General features: G+C 47.1%; 1 protein-coding gene across 1 annotated transcript in view; it reads right to left on the reverse strand.

Moving 5' to 3' along the window:
• The window catches only part of ATP10D (ATPase phospholipid transporting 10D (putative)), a 772,711-nt gene that overhangs the window by 11,297 nt on the left and 737,049 nt on the right, over positions 1-24,365 (reverse strand). The gene's annotated exons all lie outside the window — the stretch shown is intronic.

The raw sequence follows: 24,365 nt of genomic DNA on the forward strand, positions 1-24,365 counted from the left end.
TACTTCTAAGTCCGCACTGTAGGAATCGTCATTAAAGTAATAAACCAAAGAATATTTCAGTAAGGATGTACGGTTTCCAGAAAACTTCCTTTACATAAATAAATTACTTACTAATGGTGTAAAGCCAGACTTTCTTAAATGCAGAAAGAAAAATAGCAACCTTTCCGAGACCGAATTTTCAAATGCTTTTTTATCCAATTAGCAGAAAAAGTATGCAATGATGCCTAAAAGAAAGTACATCCTCTTATAATCCTGTCTTTACAAATCAGTACACATATACACTCACCTAAGAAACTCAGGTAAATTGCAGTTATGATTATGAATGAAAACCGAAAAACTACTGAAGTTGCCAAGTTATGGTTAGGACCACAATCAGTGCCTCACACAAAAGCCATGCAGACCATATCTCACACATGCCCCTTTTAAGGAATCAGATGCAATAAAAATATTCAAACTCATCTTACAGTTGAGCTTATATATCATATCACATATTCCACTCAGGCAGAGACAACTGTGAATTTGCTTTCATTTATTGTGTGAATTATGTCCTGTTATTCAACCGCAATTCATCTTCGGTGCTATTTGTTGGTATGAATATTATGATGTCATAAGCACTGCATTTGAGCATACTAAGTGGAGTAGCATGGCCAGAGCGGGTCATTGAAAGAGCATCCATCACAGAAAAGTATTTTTTCGCTGTTTGATGCCAGTAACTGCCACATCAGTAAAAGTGAAGAAAAATCGGGTGTTTTCCAGTGTCTACTGAAAAAAAAAAAAGATTATGTTACTTACCCTGTAAGCCTCAGTTTGTGGCATGTAGTGCTGTAGATCCACAAACCTCCATACTCCTCGCATCTAGTGTTGGATTTGGAGTTGAGCAAGTTGTTTTTCTTCAAAGAAGATTTTCGAGTCACAAGATCGAGTGACTCCTCCTCTCGGTGATACTGTGCATAGGCATAGACTCCTTTGTTGGACTGTTTTCCAGCAGGCAGGTGGGAACGGAGTGTAAAAAGGGTTAAGAATGAGGATGTCCACCCAAGTATGAAATGTAAATACAACGGCCACAGGCATCTGAGGAGGAGGAGGGCACATGTAAATCTACAGCACTACATGCCATGAACAGATGCTTACAGGTTAAGTAATATAATCAGTTTGATGGTATGTGTGGCTGTAGATATGCATGCTCTGCAGAGACTGTAAAGGAGTCAATCCCAAAAAAACAGTAGCTAGCCTGTGAGAGTTGAAGTAGTTTGAAAAAAAAAGTATGTTGTACTGCCTGACCTACATTTGCTTGCTGGTGTGCGAAAACATCCACACAGTAGTGTTTGGAAAAAGTGTGTGCGGTATACCATGTAGCTGCCTTAGAAATGTCAGCTTTGCGAATATGTCCTAAAAAGGCCATAGTAGCTCCCTTTTTACGAGTGGAATGTGCTCTGGGAGTAAGTAAAAGCTTTTTGGCTACAATGTAGCACGCCTGGATACATTTGGCTATCCACCTACCTATGCCGGATTTGGATATGGGGTTGCCTTTATGAGGTGGAGAAAAGGATACAAAAAGTTGCTTTGTTTTACTGAAAGTTTTGGTTCTATGTTGAACATGACCACTTTTGACATCAATGGTATGAAGAGCTCTGCTACTGAATCGGGGTTAGGGAAAAAAACTGTGAGCTCAATGGACTGATCTAGGTGAAATTGAAGAACCACTTTAGGTAAAAAGGTAGGATTAGTATGAAGAACCACTTTGTCTATTTATTTGAAAGAATGGTGCCTGTAAAGTTAAAGCCTGGAGCTCACTAACACACTGGAGTGAGGTAATGGCAACCAAGAATGCTACTTTCCATGAAATAAACTGTAGGGGGCATGAATGTAGAATCTCAAAAGGGAGATAAATGAGCCTGGTTAGAACAATGTTAAGGTTCCAAGAGGGTGCAGGAAGAACCCTAGGAGGGATGATTCTTTTTAGACTTTCCACAAAAGCTTTGGTGACTGCTTTTTGAACAATGAAAAATGCAGTCTATTTTGGAGATAGGACGCTATGGCAGCCAGGTGTAATTTAATGGAAGAATAGGCTAAATTAGCATTTAACAGATAGAGCGGGTAACAGATAATGTTTTGTACAGTGGCTTTAATAGGATCAATTTGTTTAGGTTGACAGTAGTAAGCAAAACATTTCCATATTGAAGCATAACATGCTCTAGTAGTTGGCTTACGTGCTTGCTTGAGAATGTCAACACATTCTTGTACTAAGTTGAGGTTGCCAAACTAAGACCTCAAGAGCCAAACTGCTAGATTGAGAGTTTTGGGATCGGTCCTTGATTTTGAGTGAGCAGGCTCAGCCTGTTGGGGAGTTTCTCGTGTGGAACTACTGAAAGGTCAGGTAGTATTGTGAACCACTGCTAACATGCCCAAGTGGGAGCTATCAGGATCAAGGGGAGAGATGTTTGCCTGAGTCCCCAAACTAGAAATGGAATGAGAGGGGGGCGCTATTTTCCAGCCAGCTTTGCCATGAGGGGAACGGCTAGACACTTACCCACATCTTGCCTTGATCTCTGCCGTGAGGGGAACGGCTGTTCGTGCTCCGCTGTTTGCACCGCCACACCGCCGTGAGGGGAATGGCCAGGCGGCAGATGGCAACTACAATTCCCAGAAGGCCCCGTTTGGCGCCAGTGAAGGTAGTCATCGGAGGCCACCAGAAGCCCTCATAGCCAGCGGGAAGTGCGCGGTCGTGCACAGGTCAAGTACTGGCCCGTCCGCACCCATCAGAGACTGGCGGAGACTCTGCTGAACTGATTTCCTAAGGTGAGCCCACTCGAACTTTGTTTTACCTCACACCTATATTTGACTAACTAGCATTGAGCGGTTAGTATTGTGAGCAACAAGATAGAACTGACCGAGAGGCGTCTTTCCCTCGGTTTGGGAGCACCCCCTCTCTTTCCACCTTCCAGTTTGGAGGGCGCCAACCCGAATATCAGCGCACCAGACAGTTCTATCACCAGCTGTGCGGTTTCTGGTGGCGGCACTATTTCCCAAGCTCTTTCCCCAGATGTGGTTACATTAGACACTCCAGTGGACATTGAGGCAATTACTGGGGCGAAACGCAAAAGGAAGCCAGTTAAAGTGACAAGTGCTAAGAGGAAGCAGCCCATCTGCCCTTGTTCTTCCCGCACAGCATTGAGATCCTGAATACGTCCCTCTTTAAATTCCTCAACAGCTGTTGCCCAGGTGCACACTCCAGCTATTGACTCGTCGCTCTATTGGAACTCAGACTTAGAATCGTTTGCTCCTTTCTGGAAGTCATGGCTGTAGTGAAGCTGTTATAGGTCAAATTGTGGATACCATCACTGAACGTGTTAAAGGCGCACTCGACAGTTTCCTTGCCACTTTGAAAAATCATCTGTCCATGTCTCAGCTTGAGTGCCCTAAAAAGACTCCTTCTGTCCAAATCAATTGTACTGCATCTATTGCTTCTGGAATGCCATCTATACCATCTAACATTATGTCAACCTGTACAAACACTTTGATTGGTGCGCCCAATTTGAATCCAGCGACCATTTCTTGTGATGTGTGACAAAATTAAGATGCGTTTTGCACCTGAGGGTAATGGTGGAGAAAATGGCACCCCTGATAATGGCTGTGCAAATCGCCCACTTCTTAATAATGTGACTACCATCACGGCCACTGCTAGTATCCCCACTGTGGCCCAACCTAATATTCATGCTGCTGGTAGCACATCACGAGAGGGTGGTACTGACATTACTAGATTGTCAGACCCCATGGGTAGCAGGGAGGTGTTAAATTTACCCCCAGAGGCGTGCCCTTATGTTGTGGTTTTGGCAGGTGTACCCCCATTAAGGCCAAATCAGACAGAATCATGGGAGCAATTACGCCATAAGAGTTTAGACTGGCTATCCAAACATAAAGGGTTTAGGGCATCACTTATTGACCACATTATTATGGTACGGAGAATTGGTTGGGTGGGACAGTCCCCAAAACGTATTAAGGGGGACGGTATAGTTATACATTTTCGCAGACCATCTTTGGCTACATCAATATTATTGTCCCAGAAGGCCCAGCCCAATTAAAACACCAGTATCTGGGCTCTGCCAATGGGGTATTATTATAAACGTTCCCTGGAGGCACCACTTTTTGATACGCCTCCTACCGCCCGCCCCCTCTCCTTACACAAAAGATTTTTGCCCCTATCTGGTCTGGATAGCCAGGATTGACTATCTTCTCCTCGTGCAGTATTAGAATTCTCAGAGCCAGCCCCCCCCCCCCTTAATTGCACTCCTGCCTTGTGAACTCGATATCCTGACCACACCTAATGTCGAATCCAGTCTTAAAATACTGAGTTGGAATGTGGCTGGTCTCGCGTCCAAAATGAATTTGCCTGACGGGTTGGATCCACAAACAAGATATTGTAATGTTCCAAGAGACCTGGGCCACTCAAGAGTTCTCTCTAGAGGGTTTGAATGTTTTAATATCTTAGCCCCACTCCAGATTACGGATGCTCAGCTGGAAGCCTCTCAATCTAGATTAAAACTATGACAGGAGGCCGTGCCAGGGCGCTTACCACCAACAAAGATACATTTTAGGCTTTAATTTATAACCGGGGGATTTCGTTTTCTTTAATTATTTTTTTACAACAATGATTTTAACACCTTGCATTCTCATGACGAGCTGAGCTCATCATTAGCCACGGTGCTCGCGTGCTCATGACGAGCTGAGCTCGTCATGACCGTTCGAACGCTCGCATGCTGGGCAAATTCCCCTGCTGTGCGGGCCTTCTAATGAAATGGGTGTGGTCATGACGAGCTCAGCTTGTCATGCGCACATAACCACCGTGGCTCATGACGAACTGAGCTCGTCATGAGCAACGGGGCGCTGTGCGCCCCCTCCTCCCCTCAGCACAGCGGGGGAATATGCCCCGCACGGAAGGGGTTAAGTGTTCCCAATATGAACTTTGCTGATTTGTTTAACTTCATCTCTAATCTACAGACATCCAACTGCGGCACTAAACAGGAGGGTATATGTTTAGGGGGCCATTTTAATGTCAAGCTGCCGAGGGGCATTCACTCTGCCATCCACCCCACGAATATGGCACCATTATGTAAAGGGGGGCCCAATTACTAGACCTCCTAAGTATTAACAACTTTACAGATATAATGGATCTTGCAGAAGTGTCGACAAGAGCAGGCCATGTAGAACCAACCTATAGAAGCAGGGGTTCGACTTCTACTATTGATTATATTTTTATCACTGCCCCCCTTGTAAAAATGCCTGCTGAAAGCAGAGGTGATTCCCACACTACAGGGGGATCACAACCCTGTTAATCTAACCTTGAGTTTTACATCTAGACCGACTTATGATATAGAGTGCAGTGCTAGGGATTTTTCCCCCTCTACTGACTATCTCAGACTGGTCTGGTGTGGTATAAACAAAGCCACATTTGGCAGGATGATAAGAACTCACTAAGAATTGATTGACACTGGTTTGTCATTTAATGAACATAACCCAGAGGTAATTGACGCCTTCTCACAGCTTTGCACAGGCGTCAAAACTTTGTTGTCTAGGCCCAAAAAGAAAACTCAACCGGACTCAGGTTGGTTCAATGTTGATTGCTCCTCCGCTAATAGAGCCCTGCGCAGGGCGCTTGCTAATAAACCCAGAGATAGCTTCCCTTATTAAATCACTTAGACTATGTTATAAAAGAGCTATAGCAACTAGAAAGGAGGCAATTACAAGAGAACATAGGGAAAATCTAGCATGGGCTATCGCTCTAAAAAATGGCAAGGATTTTTGGTCGGCCGTTAAAGGCATGAGGTCTTTGGGGAACCCTATGTCTGCTATTAGCTGTAATATCTCTAGTGAGTCGTGGGGAGCGCACTTTAGTAAGATCTTTTCCGGTCCGGCCCCACCTACAGTTACAAATGAGTACACAATGACTACCAGGGTTCCGATTGACCTATCGGAGGTAGAGGAGGCTATTGATCAGAGTTTGGGAGGCAGAACCCCTTGTCATGATGGCTTGCCCATCGATCTTATTAAAAGTTACCCTGATTTATGGGCGCCCGTATTGCTAAAGGTTTTTAATAACTTAGTCAATTCCCCTATTCCACATACTTGGTCCTCCAGTATAATCGTGCCAATTTTTAAAAAGGGGGACCGTTCAAACCAGATTTGTTACAGGCCGATCTTCCTGGTCGATAATACGAGGAGTGTCAGATCTTAGATCCCTGTCAGTTGGGGTTCAGGAGTAATATCGGCTCTGTTGAACAATGACATAACCTCAACTTGATTATTGATAAATATAATGTAGCTAAGAAAATACCTATATATCTGGCATTCATGGATTTCACGTCGGCCTTCGACTTTGTTAATAGGTCCCGGCTGTGGACTACTCTTTTAAACTATGGTCAGGACAAGTCCCTTGTATCTTTTGTAGCTTATTTGCATAAAGAGCTACATGCCCGGGTGCGCATCAGTAGGGATGGTGAGGTCTCTAAAGGTATTGGAGTTGGTAGAGGGGTCAGGCAAGGTTGTGTCATGGCCCCTCTTTTATTTATTCTGTATATCAACGATCTGAATAAGTCTCTGGTAACACTGATCCAAGATGTCCCACGCAATAACGGTACTAAACTCCCAGACCCGTTATATATATATATATATATTTTTTTTTTTCATGCGATTTTCTATAGCGCAAACTTTACCCGAAGGTGTCAGAGCATTTACATAAGAACCAGTTGCAAAACATAAGGACTAAGGATTACATGCGTTACCTAAAAGATACAAACAGAAAAAATTGAAAATGTACACAATGTAAAGTCACACAAAGAAGAGACTGGTGATTAGAGTTATCTCTATATACATAGGTAAGGGATACGAATGGATATACTCTAAGAGTCACATATGGAATGGTAGAGAGTACAAAGGTCTACTGCATATACCAGTCATTAGATTGATGCGGCGACGATGCGGTGCTGATGGGCCACACCCCAAAAGCTCTCTGTATACTGGTGCGTGCTTTTGTAGATTTCATGGCCGCTCTGGATCTATGCACTCATTTAAAAAAATCTTTTTTCATGTGGTGTGGGTCAAAGAAGTATTTTAAGTCATCAATAGTTTAAAATTCCAATAGTTTACAGAGCACTCCCACTTTCCCTTATCTCGGTCTGGTATTTGCCTCAAATGGATTGTGGGCGGACCACGTGGCTTACTGCAGGAGGAAGTTCACAAACTCTACTAATATGATACTCGGGTTTCCAAAGCCGAGAAATACAGAGGTGGTATCTGCCACCGTTAAAATTTTTAGACTCCAATGCATACCTATTGCCACCTACGGTGCTGAAGTTTGGGGCCATACCGATAGTGGCAGCATCCAGGTTGAAGAGAACAGATTCTGTCGCAAAATCCTGGGTGCACCTATTTCTTCCTCTAAATATGCCGGTCATAGTGAACTTAACTTTCCATGTATCAAAGATCATATTAAGGCTCGCCCAGCATTATTTTGGCTGAGAGTTTGGAGAAACCCCGCGGCCCAATTAACTAGAGAGATAATATCAGACTGTCTGAAATGTGACAAGGGAATGAACATACCTTGGTTGGCCGCGGTATATAAAAGTTTAACTAGTGTGAATTATGAACATTTATTTCTAAATCCTTCAGACCTTGGCACCACTAGTAATAAATCCCTTCAGAAGGTTCTTTATGCATCCTATAGGGATGCCAGATTGGACAAAGAGCGCAAGAAAGTGTCAGTCGCTAGATATATGCGTATTGAGAACGTTTAACGCGCACCTTCTAGCTACTTATTAAAACCGTTTAGCCGCTGGGAAAGGGGGTTACTTTTCCGGCTGAGGACTGACACCATGAAATTTATGCTCTCATTTCCCGCTGGGTTTACCCCTAACCTTGAACTTTTGCCAAGCCCATGTAATAGCCAATAGAAACAATCAATGTTGCACTTTCTATTTTTCTGCTGCTATTACTCAATACTCACTAAAAGGTTTCTACTTCCGTAGTTTAAAGCCTTACCGGAGACTGATTATAAGGCTGCATATGGGAAGGTCATTGCCTTAAAGGACAATGAGCTAACCTTTCGGGTTGGCTACTTCCTAAAGGCGGCGGTGCGCATTGGTAACTCCATGTTCCCCTGCTGAACTATTGCACTTTATCTAGTTGTTTTAATCTGTAAGTCACGTGCTATTCTAATGTATTTTGCTCTTTTTTTATCCTGTGTATTGTATTACTGGAGGACTAATTTTAATTGTAATTCTAATTGGATGTTTTAATTGCTCTCTTGTTGCTGAAATATTCTTTGAATATGTGTCTGTCTGTACTTATATGGATACGCAATTGCACCCGAATAAAGTTTATATTGATTGATGGAAAGGGAGAGGTGGAAAAACGTAGGCAAATATCCCTGACCAACTCATCTTTGGTGTGTCACCCTTGGATAGAGGATGGGGATATCTGGAGGCGAAGTTTGGTCATTTTCCATTTTCGGATGTGACTAAAAGGTCGATTTGAGGAACCCCCCACTTTTGAAAGTAGGGATGGAGGACTTGGGGGTGGAGTTTCCACTCTTGGGTCTGTTGCTGCATCCTGCTGTGCAGGTGTGCAAAATCGTTGTTGGCATCCGGCAGATATTATACCAAAAGATGAACCTGGTGGTGAAGAGCCCAGTTCCATATGATCTGAGACAGTTGTGAGTTGAGAGGACTATGCCCCCCCCTGTTTTTGTAAATAATACATGGCAGTCATATTGTCCGTCTGGGCTAGGAAAACCTTGTGAGATAGGTGAGGAAAGAAAGCTTTTATGGCTATTAAAATTGCCTGAAGCTCCAAGCAGTTGATGTGTAGGGATTGAGGTTTGCCATCCCACAGAGCTTGGTCTATAAACATTAGATATTTGAGGTGACCCTGTGACCGAGACTACTAGCGAGCTAGATATTGAGGTAGGGGACACATATGTAACCTCACGTGGGGGAGCATGGCAATACAAGAGGCTATCATCCGAGCAGACACAATGTTCGAACTGTGAGAGATGAGGTGAGTTGGGAGAGTTATTTGAAAATTCTGACCTCGAGCTGGATTGGATTTTGCTATTCTGGAATGTGTGTTGAGGATTGCTCCTAGATATGGTTGAATTTGGAGAGGCCGACGGTAAAACTTGGTAACATTTACTGTAAACTCCAAGCTGTGAAGTAGATCCAGTGTCAACTCAGTGTAGTGTTGGCACTGAAGGTAGGTACTGGCTTTGAAGAGTCAATCGTCCAGGTAGGGAAATACGTGAACATCTGTCTTCTTAGATGTGCTGCCACTACTGCCAAACATTTTGTGAACACTCTAGGTGCTGTGGTCATCCCGAAAGGTAGAACTTTGAATTGGTAGTGTTTTTCTGCTATGACAAACCTGAGTATTTGCGGTGAGCAGGATTTATGGGTATATGAAAGTAAGTGTCCTTTAGGTCTAGTGTTGCCATAAAGTCGTCCTGTTTTAGAAATGGAATGGTATCCTGTAGAGTAACCATATGAAAGTGTTCTGATAGGATGTAGTGGTTGAGAGGTTTGAGGTCTAAGATTGGTCTTAGTGACCAGTCCTTTATTGGAATTAGAAAGTGCAGAGAATATACAGCTGTGCCTTGCTGTTGATGATGGACTGGTTCTATGACCCCTCTGAGAAGAAGGGCTTCGATCTCTTGTTTGAGAAGTGCTAGGTGATAACCTGTAAGTGTGAGGTGCAATACTGGGTGGTGGTGTATTGAGCTCCAGACAGTAGCCGTGTTGGATAATGGCTGGTGCCCACTGGTTTGTGGTGATGAGACTCCCAGACTGGGAGGTATTAATACCACCCTGCTCCTTAGGAGACACACTTAGTTCAGATCACGCAGTTCTCAACATGCACATACTACTGAACACACTCTGGATCTCTTATTTTCCAATACAGAATCCACTAGTATCTCCGAGGTTAGGCCTCTTTCCTGGACAGACCACTCTTTAATCTCCTTCACCCTTTTCCTTCCAACTAAACTAATCAGCCTGGCTACTTCATCAGTGGTGGCAAAGAGAGTATGGAGGCTTATCACTCCCGATACATTTCAGCACCATTTCTCCCCCAAAGAATCCAAGGACTCTCCCTGTGCTAACAGGAGCAGAAAGCCTCCAAGCTGAAATATCCAATACACTGGATCAATGTGCCCCCATATCTGTTAATAAACTTAACAGAAGAACACCATCTGAAAAATGGTATTCGCGTGAACTCAGGATATTGAAAAGAAAGTGTAAGGTACTCAAACATAAATGGAGACTATCCTAGCAAGATCAATCAATCAATCAGTGACATTTATAGAGCGCGCTACATACCCGTAGGGTCTCGAGGCGCTGGGGGGGGGCGGGGGGGGGGGGGAGTGCCTCTACTGCTCGAACAGCCAGGTCTTCAGCTTCTTCCTGAAGGAGAGGTGGTCCTGGGTCAGGCGCAGGTCGGTCGGGAGGGAGTTCCAGGTCTTGGCGGCCAGGTAGGAGAAGGACCTTCCTCCAGTAGTCGCTCTACGGATGCGGGGGACGGCGGCGAGGGCGTGGTTGGCTGATCGGAGGTGTCGTTTGGGAGCGTAGAAGTTGACTCGGCTGTTGAGGTAGCTCGGTCCTTGGTCGTGTAGGGCTTTGTGTGCGTGGGTGAGGAGGCGGAAGGTGATTCTTTTGTTGACGGGGAGCCAGTGAAGGTCTCTCAGATGTCCGGAGATGTGGCTGGTTCGAGGGATGTCGAGGATGAGTCTGGCTGAGGCGTTCTTGATCCGCTGGAGTCTCTTCTGGAGCTTGGCGGTGGTACCGGCGTAGAGGGCGTTGCCGTAGTCCAGTCGGCTGGTGACGAGGGCCTGGGTGACGGTCTTCCTGGTCTCGGTGGGGATCCACCAGAAGATCTTCCGTAGCATGCGTAGGATGTTGAAGCACGCCGAGGAGACGTTGTTGACTTGCCTGGTCATGGAGAGGGAGGAGTCCAGGATGAAGCCCAGGTTGCGTGCATGGTCTGTCGGTTTGGGTGCGGTGCCCAGGGCGGGAGGCCACCAGGAGTCGTCCCAGGCGGAGGGTGAGGAGCCCAGGATGAGGACCTCCGTCTTGTCCGAGTTCAGTTTCAGGCGGCTGGTCGTCATCCATTCGGCTACCTCTTTCATCCCTTCGTGAAGGTTGGCTCTGGCGGCGGCGGGGTCGTTGGTCAGGGAGAGGATCAGCTGGGTGTCGTCGGCGTAGGAGATTATGCTGAGGTTGTGTTTGCGTACGATGGCCGCGAGGGGGCTCATGTAGACGTTGAAGAGGGTGGGGCTCAGAGATGATCCTTGAGGGACGCCGCAGATGACTTCGGAGGCCTCTGACTTGTACGGTGGTAGGCGGACTCTGTGTTCTTCCGTCGAGGAAGGAGACAATCCATTCCAGCGCCTTGTCCTGGATTCTGATGTTGCTGAGGCGCCGTACTAGGGTGCGGTGGCAGACCGTGTCGAATGCCGCGGAGAGGTCTAGGAGGATGAGGGCCGCTGTTTCTCCCTTGTCCATCAGGGCTCAGATGTCATCGGTGGCGGCGATGAGGGCGGTCTCGGTGCTGTGATTGGCTCGGAAGCCGGACTGTGAGGGGTCGAGGGATCCGTTCGTCTCGAGGAAGGCGGCCATCTGCTTGTTGACGGTCTTCTCGATGACTTTGGCTGGAAACGGGAGGAGCGAGATGGGGCGGTAGTTCTTGAGGTCGGTGGGGTCCGCTGTTGGTTTCTTGAGTAGAGCGCTGAGTTCCGCGTGCTTCCAGCTCTCAGGGAAGGTGGCGGTGTCGAAGGATGTGTTGATGATGTCTCGCAGGTGGGGTGCGATGACAGCGTCGGCCTTGTTGAAGACGTGGTGAGGGCAGGGGTCGGTCGGAGATCCGGAGTGGATGGAGTTCATCGTGCGGATTGTGTCTTCGGTGCTGATCGGGGTCCAGGCGTGGAGGGTGGTGGTGGGGGGTGGTTGTTCGGCCAAGGTGTGCGTTGGTTGGTTGTTGAAGCTGTTGTGTATGTCCGCGATCTTGTTGTGGAAGTAAGAAGCGAGGGAGTTGCAGAGGTCTTGCGATGGGGTGATGTCGTTGTTTCCTGCGCTGGGGTTGGAAAGCTCCTTCACGATGTTGAAGAGTTCCTTGCAGTTATGTGCGTTGTTGTCCAACCGGTCCTTGAATGCTGTTTTCTTGGCGGCGCGGATCAGCTGGTGGTGTTTCCGGGTGGCAAGTTTGAAGGAGGTCCTGTTGTCCGGTGTAGGTTCCCTTCTTCAGACTTTCTCGAGGGCTCGGCAGTTCTTCTTGGAGCTCTTGAGTTCGTCGGTGAACCATGGGGCCTTCTTGCTGCCGGGTCTGCTAGGCGGGGTCCTCAGTGGGGCGAGTTCGTCCGCGCAGTTGCTGATCCACTTCGTGAGGTTGTTGGCGGCCTGGCTGGGGTTCGCTGAGCTGGCAGGAGGGTGCTGGCTCAGGGAGGTGGCGAGCTGGTCTGCTGTGATCTTGTTCCAGCTTCTGCGGGCGGTCTGATGCTGGTGTTGGTGGGTCGTCGTTTTCTTGAAGGTGAAGTGGACGCAGCTGTGGTCCGTCCATTGAAGCTCTGTGGCGTGGCTGAAGTCGATGTCTGTGCAGGAAGAGAAGACTGCGTCGAGTGTGTGTCCGGCGAGGTGGGTGGGGGTGGACACCAGTTGCTTGAGTCCAAGGTTGGCGAGGTTGACGAGCAGGGTGCTGGTGTTGCGGTCGTTGTTGTTCTCCAGGTGGAAGTTGAGGTCTCCCAGGAGGATGTAGTCGGCGGAGGGGAGGGCGTGCGGGCTGACGAAGTCGGCGATGTCCTCGCTGAATTGTGTGCGTGGTCCAGGGGGTCGGTAGATCAGGGTGCCTCTGAGGGTGGTGTTCGGGTTGGTGTGGATCTGGAAATGCAGGTGTTCGGCGCTGGTCAGGGTGTTGTCGGTGCTGGTCGTGAGACGGATGGTGTTCCTGTGGATGATGGCGATGCCTCCTCCCATCTGGTTGGCGTTTCGGTCCCTCCGGACGATCTTGTAGCCCTCTGGGATGGCGATGGCGATGGCGATGTCGGGAGCTGAAGAGGCGTTCATCCAGGTCTCCGTGAGGAAGGCAACGTCAGGGGCTGTGGCGTCTAGAAGGTTCCAGAGTTCGATGGCGTGTCTGTGGACGGAGCGGTGTTGAGCAGGATGCACTTGAGGTGGGTGCTGCTGGTGTTCGACTTGGCGGGTGCTGGTGCGAGGCTGGTCCGGGTGCAGGAGAACTTGCAGGTGTGGCAGCTGAATGGTCCGTGGGTGCGTCGTGGGGTGGCTTGATGGCATTCTGGGAGTCGGCCGGTGTTGAGTGCGTTGAGGGTGGTGGCGGAGTATGTCAGGCGGGTCGGTCGGGGTCTTCGTGGGCCAGGGGTCCTGGCGCTGGTCGCGATCCGGTCGCGGACGGGCGCAGACGGGCTTACCTTTGGCGCGCCTTCGGCGGACACAATCGGCGCGCCCGCTGCGCGTGACCGCTGCGCGTGACCGCTGCGCGTTCGCACGGTCGCCATTTAAGGCGAAGTGCGCGGGTGGGCGGAGCAGCTGGGAGCGGGGAGGGTACAGAAAAGAAAAAGGGGCGGGGCAAAGCGGCGGTGGCGGGAAGGGAGGGCGGAGGGCGGCGAGGTAGGCGGACAACAAGGAAGGAACACAAAGCACAGGCACTACGGTAAAGTCGCCAACAAGCACAAATTACCGACAAAACAGTGCAAAACTACAACACGGTGAAATCAACAACAAGCACAAATTACGAACAAAACAAAACAATGCAAAACTACAGCAGCGGAGGCAGCCGGCAGCCGGCAACGAGGCAGCAGCGAGGCAGAGGGCAGGCAAGGGGCACACGCAGCAGCTGGTGGCCGTGCGGCGCGGGGGTGTCCCACAAGTGGGTCACACTCACCTGCGTCGCACGGTCGCCATTTAAGGCCAAGTGCGCGGGTGGGCGGAGCAGCTGGGAGGCGGGAGCGGGAAGGGTACAGAAAAGAAAAAGGGGCGGGGCAAAGCGGCGGTGGCGGGAAGGGAGGGCGGAGGGCGGCGAGGTAGGCGGACAACAAGGAAGGAACACAAAGCACAGGCACTACGGTAAAGTCGGCAACAAGCACAAATTACCGACAAAACAGTGCAAAACTACAACACGGTGAAATCAACAACAAGCACAAATTACCGACAAAACAAAACAATGCAAAACTACAGCAGCGGAGGCAGCCGGCAGCCGGCAACAAGGCAGCAGCGAGGCAGAGGGCAGGCAAGGGGCACACGCAGCAGCTGGTGGCCGTGCGGCGCGGGGGTGTCCCACAAGATGAGGATAGATTACTATACAAATCAGAGCTGAGATCCTATAACAATGCCATCAAAAACACTAAAAAGAGCTACTTCGCAAACCGGATAAAAGATAACAGCAATTCACCCAAAGAGCTCTACAAAACAGTGAAAGATATGCAAACCATCAAGCCTGTCCCAAACTCTGCCACCCTAGGTAGATTGCACTGGGAAAATCGGCAACAACTTTGATGATCAAATCTCTGAGATTTATTACTCATTCAGAAACCATCCACCCTCAGCAATTTTGCTCCCTTTACAAACGAACAGGTAGCCAAGGCAAATAGTGAAGTTAAATCAGGGTCCTCTTTAGATCCATGCCGTCATTTTATTTTCTCTAGGATTATACCGACCCTATGTCCCCTCGAAACCCGCTTATTTAACAACTCACTGGACACTGCTGTGTTCCCAGAGACCTTAAAAAAGCCACTGTAGTCCCATTACTAAAAAAGCAGGCAGGGGCATTAATAATCCGGCAAACTATCGACCTATCTCCCAGCTCCCATACCTATCCAAAGTGACGGAGATGCTGTTTAATAATCAGCTGTCAAACTACCTTGATTCCAACAAGCTCTTGGATCCCCTCCCAAACTGGCTTTAGAGCCACCAACAGCACGGATGCTACCCTCCTGGGAGTCTTCGATAACATTAAATCTTCAATTGACCAGGGCAAGGCCGCCATTCTGATCCTATTGGACCCGTTGGCGGCCTTCAACACAGTGTTGCATGATTTACACCCTACATGAAAAGGGCTTACACTCTAATGCCCTTCAGTGGTTCTGCTCCTTCCCCAAGTAATAGACCACAAACAGAACAAATGACCTTTCACCTCCACCCCAAAAACCATTAAGTATGGCGTCCCAGAGGGAGTTTCCCTAAACACTACCCTTTTCAATGCCTACGTATCATCTCTGACTAAAATCAGCAAAAAATTGGGATTTAGTATCTGTTCCTAAGCAGACAATACACAACTGCTGATAGTTCTTGAAGAGACACCTGAGGACACTAGGATTAAACTAACCAACTGTCTCTCAGAAATGGCGGTGCGGATGTCAGGCTACTGCCTAAAACTAAATGCTGATAAGTCAGAGAGCCTACTTTTCGGAGGAGCCCATTTAATCTGGAACGCAACCTGGTGGCCCCAATCATTTGGATCTGCACCCGCACCCAAACAGGTTGCAAAAAACATGGGCATTTTTATTGACAATGCACTGACCATGCAGAACCAGGTCAACGCATTATGTGGGAGAAGCTTTGCCACATTAAAACTTCTAAAAATACTTTTCTCGTGGATATCCTTGAAATACAGAAAAACCATCCCCCAGGCTCTGCTCATAAATAAACTGGCCTACGGAAATGCGCTCTAAATGGGCATGGCAGACTATCTTTTTTCACGTCTGCAGGTGATGCAGAATGCAGTTGCCAAACTGGTATGCAACAAAAGCAGGTAGAGCTCAGCCTCAGAATGACTGAGGGAGCTCCATTGATTGCCAGTTCGACAAAGGTCAAGATTCAAGCTCCTGGGTCATGCACACAATCATACCATCATGGTCCTAGAGTCCTATATGATAAAATCGAATTCTATGTTCCAACTTCCAACACGGAATTTAAGGTCAGGCAATCAGGTGTGGGCAAAAACAAAACGCATTAAGAGGGCGAGAGCAGGGGGGCGCTCTTTGTCCCATCTGGCAGCAACTTACTGGAATGAACTTCCGCTGGAACTTCGTCTTACCGATGACTATATGTCGTTCAGAAAAAAACTAAAAACCCATTTGTTACCTAAGGTCCAATTAAACAACTAGAATCTCGAATGTCACCTTACTCTCACACCTAGGTGTTGCTCTCCCAGCGTTGTGATATCCACTTGGATAAATGTTGCGTTTATGAATAAATAAAATAAATGCCTATGTGCAGTATCACCAAGATGAGTCACTATCTTGTGACTTGAAAATCTTCTTCGAAGAAAAACAACTTGCACAACTTCGAATCCAATGCTAGATGGCAGGAGTATGCAAAGCATTTGAATCTACAGCCACACATGCCATCGAACAAAATATTCCCTTTAGAGGCGTTTTATCAATTATACAGCCATATTCATCAACATGAATTGCGCTCGCAAATGGCCAGATTCTGAGAATCTGGCCGTTTGCAAAAGCGATTTTTGCATTTGGGATTCATCATCCCAAATGCAAAAATCGCTATTTGCGAAATCGCATATTTGCGAGGAATTGGATTTAAGGAATCTCTAATAGAGATTCCTTAAATGCAATTCATCACCCTATTTGAAATTGCGAATTCGCAATATTTGGTCGCAATTTACCACGAAATCTGACTTTGTGGTAAATTGCGAAAAACGAATAAAAAGCACTTTAGTGCATTTTTTACTTTTGCATGTTACACACACACACATGTCCTCTGGACATGTGTGTGCGCAACACCTGTTCAAATGTGCATTTGAGGGGTGCTACAGGGTGTCCTTTGGACACCCTTGGCACCCTTCAAATCGCAATCTTATTTGCGATGAGCAAATTGCTAATCGCAAATAAGGAATACTCCCCATTCATTCCTATGGGCCTTTTGGCCCATAGGAATGAATGGGGAGTTTTTCCTTATTTGCGATTAGCAATTTGCTCATCGCAAATAAGGAATCAGTAGGAATCGCAATAAATTTTGCTAATCCTACATGAATCCCGTTTTGAGAGTCCTTAATAGCGAATCGCTATAATTCGCTATTAGGGCCTCGCAAAACGGGAGATTGATGAATCTGGCCGATAGTCTGTTTTAAAATGCCCTGGTGGCAATCCACCAGGTCCCTGGATCTCTAGGACCGAATTTCACTCCTATTTAGGCTGCACAGCTCACATCATATGGCTTCAGCTCACTGTTAACTGCATGTTGCTGTTTGATGTCCAGCTATCTCACAGTTGAACACAGTAAATAGGTGATAGCCATTTGAGGAGGATTGGGTGCGCAATTCTTCTGAGAGGCCACCACCTGCTGTATTCAACCATGTGCCCCGGGTTTTAACTGAAGGCCCTCTCTTCTGGCTTTGGCTTGTGCCCAAACCACTGCAGGGGTTTGTCGCACTGCTGGCACCCAACTCTCCATGGTGGGCCAACTCTTGCTTCACATGGCAATAGGCCTACCATCTGTGCCCACGCTCGAATGCGCAAGGTCAGACCCAATCCACTGTGAGCAGCATACACCACTGCGCATGGCCGTGTTCCAAACCTTACACAAGAGTTCCAAGCCCTACTGTGTTTGGCATTCAGTTGTGAGCAACATGGGTTGGCCGCAAGCCCTTTCTTTTGGACAGGAACTATACCCAACCCTTTGTGGGTGGCCAACTCCTACCACAACATGGCATCCGGCTGCAGGCAGCCAACCCCCACTGTGTGAGGCCTTCACCATTGTACAAAGGGGAGGTCATGTCATGACCTTCAGACAGGCCCTTCCATATGTGGTTTCTAACTCCCCCCATGTTATTTGGCCGTGTACATCATGGGTTAGCTCATGACCTGGCCTCCACTAAAGCACTGTGTCCAACTGACCCCAGGCAGCCGAGCCCCAGTATGCACAGCTACCAGCCATGCGTAGTGGATATTGGCTGCAGTACCAGGCCAGCTGCAATGGGGGTTGGCGGCAAAATGTGGCTTCACAAACCAGAGCTCCTGGCAAATACCCGCAGGTCATGGCCTTTGGCAATATGCAGCGAGGATTGGAACAACAGACTGTAATGGGACTAGGCTCCCGCCTTCCAACCCGCCACAAGTAGAGCACAGAATACTTTTACCACATTATATGTTTTTATGGATTTGTAGATTCTAGAACATCGCTGGGTCTAAAGGACCAAAGGAAGGTCTTAGATCTTCGGATCCAGTGATAAAAAGTATTTAATATTTATTTTTTATTCTGAGACAGGGACCCTGGGGAAACTTTTGAGGGCCCTGGGGTGAGGGTATGCAGACCCTGCTCCCTTATACCGTTTATCTTTTGCGTTTTTCCCAGCAGTGTTTTTAATGCATCATGTTGGGTAATGATGGATGCAACAGAAATGTTTATGTGATGGTTAGCCAACCAGAACATGTCAGGTTGTGTGAATCAGATCTTGATTTGCGAATCCATAATGCAGGATAGGAGAAAGGGCTTCCTCGCCCAATGGTGTGCTTTTATTTTTTTTATTGGATTTGCAAAACCATGAAAAATCAGCAAATTAACAGTCCAGTTACCTCTAAAATAGAACCTCTTCACGCCCAACTAGAAAACCTTTTTTAAAGACTAAATTCATAAAAAACTATTGAATGGATTTACACCAATAACCAAAAATGTGCTTGCCCGAGTAAAGTTCTACCTTCATATCAACGTTGGTAAAATTCTGTTTAGTGTGTTTTTTCCTGTATTCAAGAGCAAAGAATTCAACGCAAATTGAAATGAAATAGCACTTGCCACAACACCCCTTTTCTCGTCCCCCACTTGAGGGATCTGCCTAAACCTTGCCATAAAAGATCTAAAGTAGAAGTACTTTTTTGGGTAACGTTTTGTGCAGATTCGTCGAACGGAGCTAAAGTTATTAAGAAAACAAAAATGCCTTTTGCATGGAAACTAGGACTCAACTATAACTACGCTAGCACTATTGCTGCCACAGATATATGAAATTCATCTAGTGCTCACCAAGTCTTAGCACTAGATATATCTAAGGTTGTGAAAAATAACACACAAATAACTAGGTCATCATTTATTACACAAAGAAATCAGGCAGTATGCAATAGCCTTCATTGAAAAGGGCCACTTACTGCTTCCATATCAAGTATGAAAGTTGAATAAAAAGCGGCTAAACAAGTGTGCATCATTGGACGATCTTTAGGAAGTTCCACCACCTATATATACAATCAGAGGTTTTGTCAGTTTGGTACAGAGCGACTGGGTTTGTGGTAAAACAGCATGCAAAGATCAACACAGATCTCCAACTACCTGGAGATAAGAAAAGTGCAGCTAATCAGTATGAGAAGGATTATAAAGCCATTCCTAAATAGAATGAAGTCCATCATTCCATAGAGAGAAATATTTTAAGACTGAGTGCTGTGCCTCCAAACATCTTCAGGTTGAGTGGCTAGATACCTGTATGTCTCTCCATATATCGGATTCTCATGACGCTGTATGTCTTCTCCTTTAACAACATACCTGATGCCATGTTGAGCACCTATAGTCTGTCTAACGTGAAATGTCGGGAGTGGGATGAATGTCAGTGCCCCCCTCCCCCCGAATGTCCTGTGTGGGTCCATTGATACGGAGATCTGAAACTCGCTGGAAGGAGACCCTCCCCAGACTGCTCTAGCACACTCATAACGGGTTTCTTGACAGTACAGATATTAGTTTTGCTTTAAGGTAAACACATTTGCAGTGCGTTAATGTTCTCTTGAACACCTCGAGGTAAAGCCCACATTCTTTGATTGAATGAGAGGATACTGTACACGTCGCACACAAACGTAGTATGTGGACGATTTGCAGATTCCTTCCTACCAGAGGAAAGTCACTTCACAAACAGTGATAGCATTTAGTAAAAACGTGTTCCAAACTGTTGGCTTCATGATTCAAGTTGTTGTAATGCACTCCAAACTCCCAATGATGTGGAATGGATGCAGGGAGCAAGGCAACGAGAAAGCTGAGTGAATGCAGCACAAAGATGGAACGAAGAAAAAATCCTCTCAACAAAGGGAGACGAAAACCATGTCCGTGTTCTTAGTTTCTTCTTAAGTGAGCAAGAAAAAAGAAACAACTGAGGCTGTAGAGCAACTGCCACAACAAGGCAGGGATAGGGTAGTTTATTGGCTCTTTAAAACAGCATTGGCGACTTTTCACTTCCTTACGGGTGTTTACCTGGCTGCATGTCCTTCACTCCTGCAGAATCGGTTTACTTTCATTAAGCAGATAGGTTACGTTTTGCTGACATCTAGCGGTACAGTCATGCAAGTGTGGCACAATCCAATCTTAGTACTGTGGGGTTGTATTAACGTAATAATATATTTATCATCTACCTTGTGTGAATCCAGCAGTGCGGTATAGACAACTTAAATTTAACATGGGTAACAAAAATGAAATATGAAATGGATCGGTAATTACATATCGAAAATGCTTTTCTACGGGAATAATTTACTGAACAATGAAGCTGGTAATATCTTTTTTCTTCATTAGAACTATTAATGTGAAATGATATTGTAATGTAATATGCACCAGTATTTTACTTTTTAGAAGTGCTGCACGTAATTCAATAGTCTGTGTGTCTTTTAAATTGTCAAACAAAAATGTAAATGTACTTTACACTGCAATGTTATGTTAAACACATGTCTGTTGACTGGATAAAAAAAACACTTGGACATTCTGCCACTGATACACTAGTTATTTGAATGCATTTAAAGAAATGGCAGAGTGCCAATATTATTTTCATGGCGCGAACAGTCAAATTCTTTTTTATATTTACTGTCGGGACGGAAAAGACCTCTGCATGGAAAGAGACGTGTATACCTGCCATGAGTGTCCAACTGAGCCTCTCAGGAGCAGCGGAAGAGAGGAGACCCCCAACTGTGAAGCGGTCGTAGTAAACCCTTGACTGTCCCTTCCAGAGCGGAGAAGCAGCGAGAATGGGAGCAGGTCATGACGGCGGTGGCAATTTGAGCGCGACTAGCTCCAGTGGTGCCACTACCCCTGCGAGAGACGCAGCACCCGACTGGGGAACACTTGAAGTCTGACCAATGCACTGGATGGGTGAGAGGGTGGCGGGACTACGCCACCGGATACACCTGATGAGAGGAGGGCCTATTCCACCCCATACGTTCATTGGTTGGATATGGTTTTTGAAAGTTTGGATGAGGAGTGCAGTTTGCTTGTCCTGGGGAATGGGGGTTGGGGTTATTATGCAGTTATGTTTAAGGGGAAGAAGGGGCGGATCTCGCAGGCCAGACATTGATAAAGCGGGGGCCTACACCGCATCCTCGCCAGCAGATATCAGAGGTGGTGAGCCGACAGAGCTCAATGGGGAATACATATGGTGTACACGAATGGCTAATCACTAATCATACAAGATAATTTCCTGGAACATTAGAGGGATGCATACTATGTCAAGGCGGTATAAAATTCTTTCCTATTTGAATAGAAGGGGAGTCCATATTACACTTTTACAGGAGTCCCATCTGACTGTGAAGGATGGGGAGGCACTCAGACAAAGATGGCAAGGCAATTCTATTACACATCATACACCGCCTTTGCTAGGGGAGTTTTGATCTGGGGCAGAGCCGGGTCCCAGTTTCAATGTACTGGGGAGATGATAGACCCAGAGGGTGGATATGTGGCAGTAAAGGTCAGGTTGGATGGTCGTGACAAAGCGATTGGGAGTATATATGGCCCTAATACAGAACAGGGACGTTCTCGATATCTTTCTGTGCTACCCGGATTTACATGCCCAGAATCAGGCAGTGGAGTACTTGACACATACTCTATCTCATCATAATCCAACCCTACTACATTTGAAGTGAGGACAGATGCGTCAGAGAATACCAACGTGGAGACCCAAGCCGGAGGCACTAGAGGAGCAGGTGTTCCGGGAGGAGTTCAAAGAGTGCGCAGGGAGATATTTCACTGCAAATGATAACACAACTACCTCCCGACTGACGGAGTGGGACGCCTTTAAGGTGGTGCTTTGGGGCAAATGCATTGCAACCTCTATACGAGTACGGCGCACCCTGGAGGCGGACCTTAAGACAGAAGATGGGGCATTGCGCGCGCTAGAGAAGTAACTACCGGGGCACCAAGAGCTGGGCGCAGCCATATTGGATGCCAAGGAGGAGGTGGCCAAACAGAGAGGCTGTATGGTTACAATTACAAGCGCTACATGGAGTGCACACATGCGGAGAGGGACAGAACTGGATCCCTTCTGGTTTGGCTGGCCAACCCAGCCCGGAGGGGCACCCCGATCCTGGCTGTGGAGGACACAGGAGGGCATTTACTGTAGGGGAGAGGATGTAGCCTTGTGGCTAGAGCCGTCGACCTTGAAGCTGAGGAAGCGGGCTAGAGTCTCGGCAACGACACAACATCCTGTGATTCTAGGCAAATCACTTAATCTCCCCGTGCCTACAAAAATGAATGTGTCCTCATGAAACGAAACTGGTGCTCATGTAAAGCGCTCTGATACCCGATGTCTCGGGTCTAGTTTGCACTATATAAAACTAAAAAAAAAACACCTGTATAGGCAGGAAGACAAACAGAAGAATCCTCGAATTCTACACCTCTCTAGATAGGTCAAGAACTGGGCGGGGGAGAGACGCGATAGGGGAGTACTTGAATGCAATTCTGCTTCCTGGCCTAGATGCTGAGGAGGCAGCGACCTTGGGAGCCCCCATTAATGTACAAGAAATAAGAGTGGCAATTAAAGGCGCGGCTAAAGGTAAAACGCCCGGAACAGATGGGTTTCCCATAGAACTTTACGCTGCATATGTTGAGGAACTGGCACCCAGACTAGAGGAAGTATATGGGGCAGCCCTGGTAGAAGGCCAACTCCTGGGCTCTACCCAGGAAGCGCTGATCGTCCCACTTCTTAAGCCTGGTAAAATCCCCAAGGAGTGTGAAGCTTATAGGCCATTATCAATGCTAAATTTAGATATTAAAATACTAAATAAAATACTGGCCATGAGACTCCAGCAGTTTGTCGACCCCAGTTCATCAAGAACAGGCAGGATTCAACCCAGGGCGCAACACAGCACTTAACATTAGACAACTTATGGCCCTTATGACAAAAGGAGGCTTAGGGAGGGACTAAGATGTAGTCTTCTTGGTTGACATGGAAAAGGCCTTTAATAGCCTTGAGTGAGGATTTTTATACGGCGTATTAGACAAAATGTGAATGGGGCGGGCTTCTTTGATTGGATTGGACTACTATACACGAGACCAACAGCACGAATTCTATCAGGACAGACTATCTCGGAGAGCTTCAGGGTTGAGCTGAGGACGCAGCAGGGATGCCCTCCTCTCGCTGCTCTTCTTTGCCCTTGCTATGGAGCCTTTGGCCTCCCGGGCCCGCACAGCAGGGCGCTACCAAAGGATACGATTGGGGATTAAAAAGCACTATATTGCCCTATCTGCAGAGGATCTGCTACTCTTCCTTGGGAATGTGCAAGAGGACTTACCAGGGGGATTACATTTTGATGGAAGAGTTCGGAGAAATGTTTGGATTGAAAATTATTTGGGGAAAGTCAAAATTGTTCCCATTGACGGCGGCTGGGGCCCACATGGCGAAGTTGCTCTTACATGGGAACTCAACTGCCTGGAAAATTTAGGGGTGAAACTATACCATGCCCTAGCGGACATATTTGATGGAAATTTAGGTACAGCCCTGAGGTCCTTGAAGGCCAACATGGAGTTTTGGAAGGGACTCCAATATCACTGGCGGGGAGAGTAGCCCTCCTGAAGATGGTGGCGTTACCAAGACCGTTATATTTCTTTGCAACACTTCCAATATGGGTACCCCTGAAATGGCACGCAGACTTAGCAGTCCCTGATTTTGAGCAATATTACTTAGCGGCCTAACTGCAGTGGGTGGCAAGGTGGATAGGAGACCTTCAATCTCAGACTCGGGAGGTAGACGCACTTACTCCAGACTTAGGAACATTATGGAAACTACTATTGGGTAGAGATGGAGACACACTGGAGTACTCTGATGTAATAATACTGGCCAAGCGCTGTTGTAGACGAGTTGTCCGTAAGATGCAGAACAGATTTCTATACTCACCTGACCTCCCCATAACCATGTTCAGGATGCTTCCTTGTGGAGCAGCTTGGGTGGGACTTGAAGAATGGGCAATGGCAGGAGGGCCAAAAAAAGGAGACCTGCATAGTGGGGATGGGGGGGGGGAACTCATGCCATTTGAGGACTTCAGGGAGGGATACGATCTGCCCCAGCGAATTTTTTTGACTGAATGCGGGACTGATTGCGGCTATTAGAACGCATTAGAGATTGGGATC

Source organism: Lissotriton vulgaris, chromosome 3_1 (genome assembly GCF_964263255.1).
Source record: "Lissotriton vulgaris chromosome 3_1, aLisVul1.2, whole genome shotgun sequence".
Classification (NCBI taxonomy): Eukaryota; Metazoa; Chordata; class Amphibia; order Caudata; family Salamandridae; genus Lissotriton; species Lissotriton vulgaris.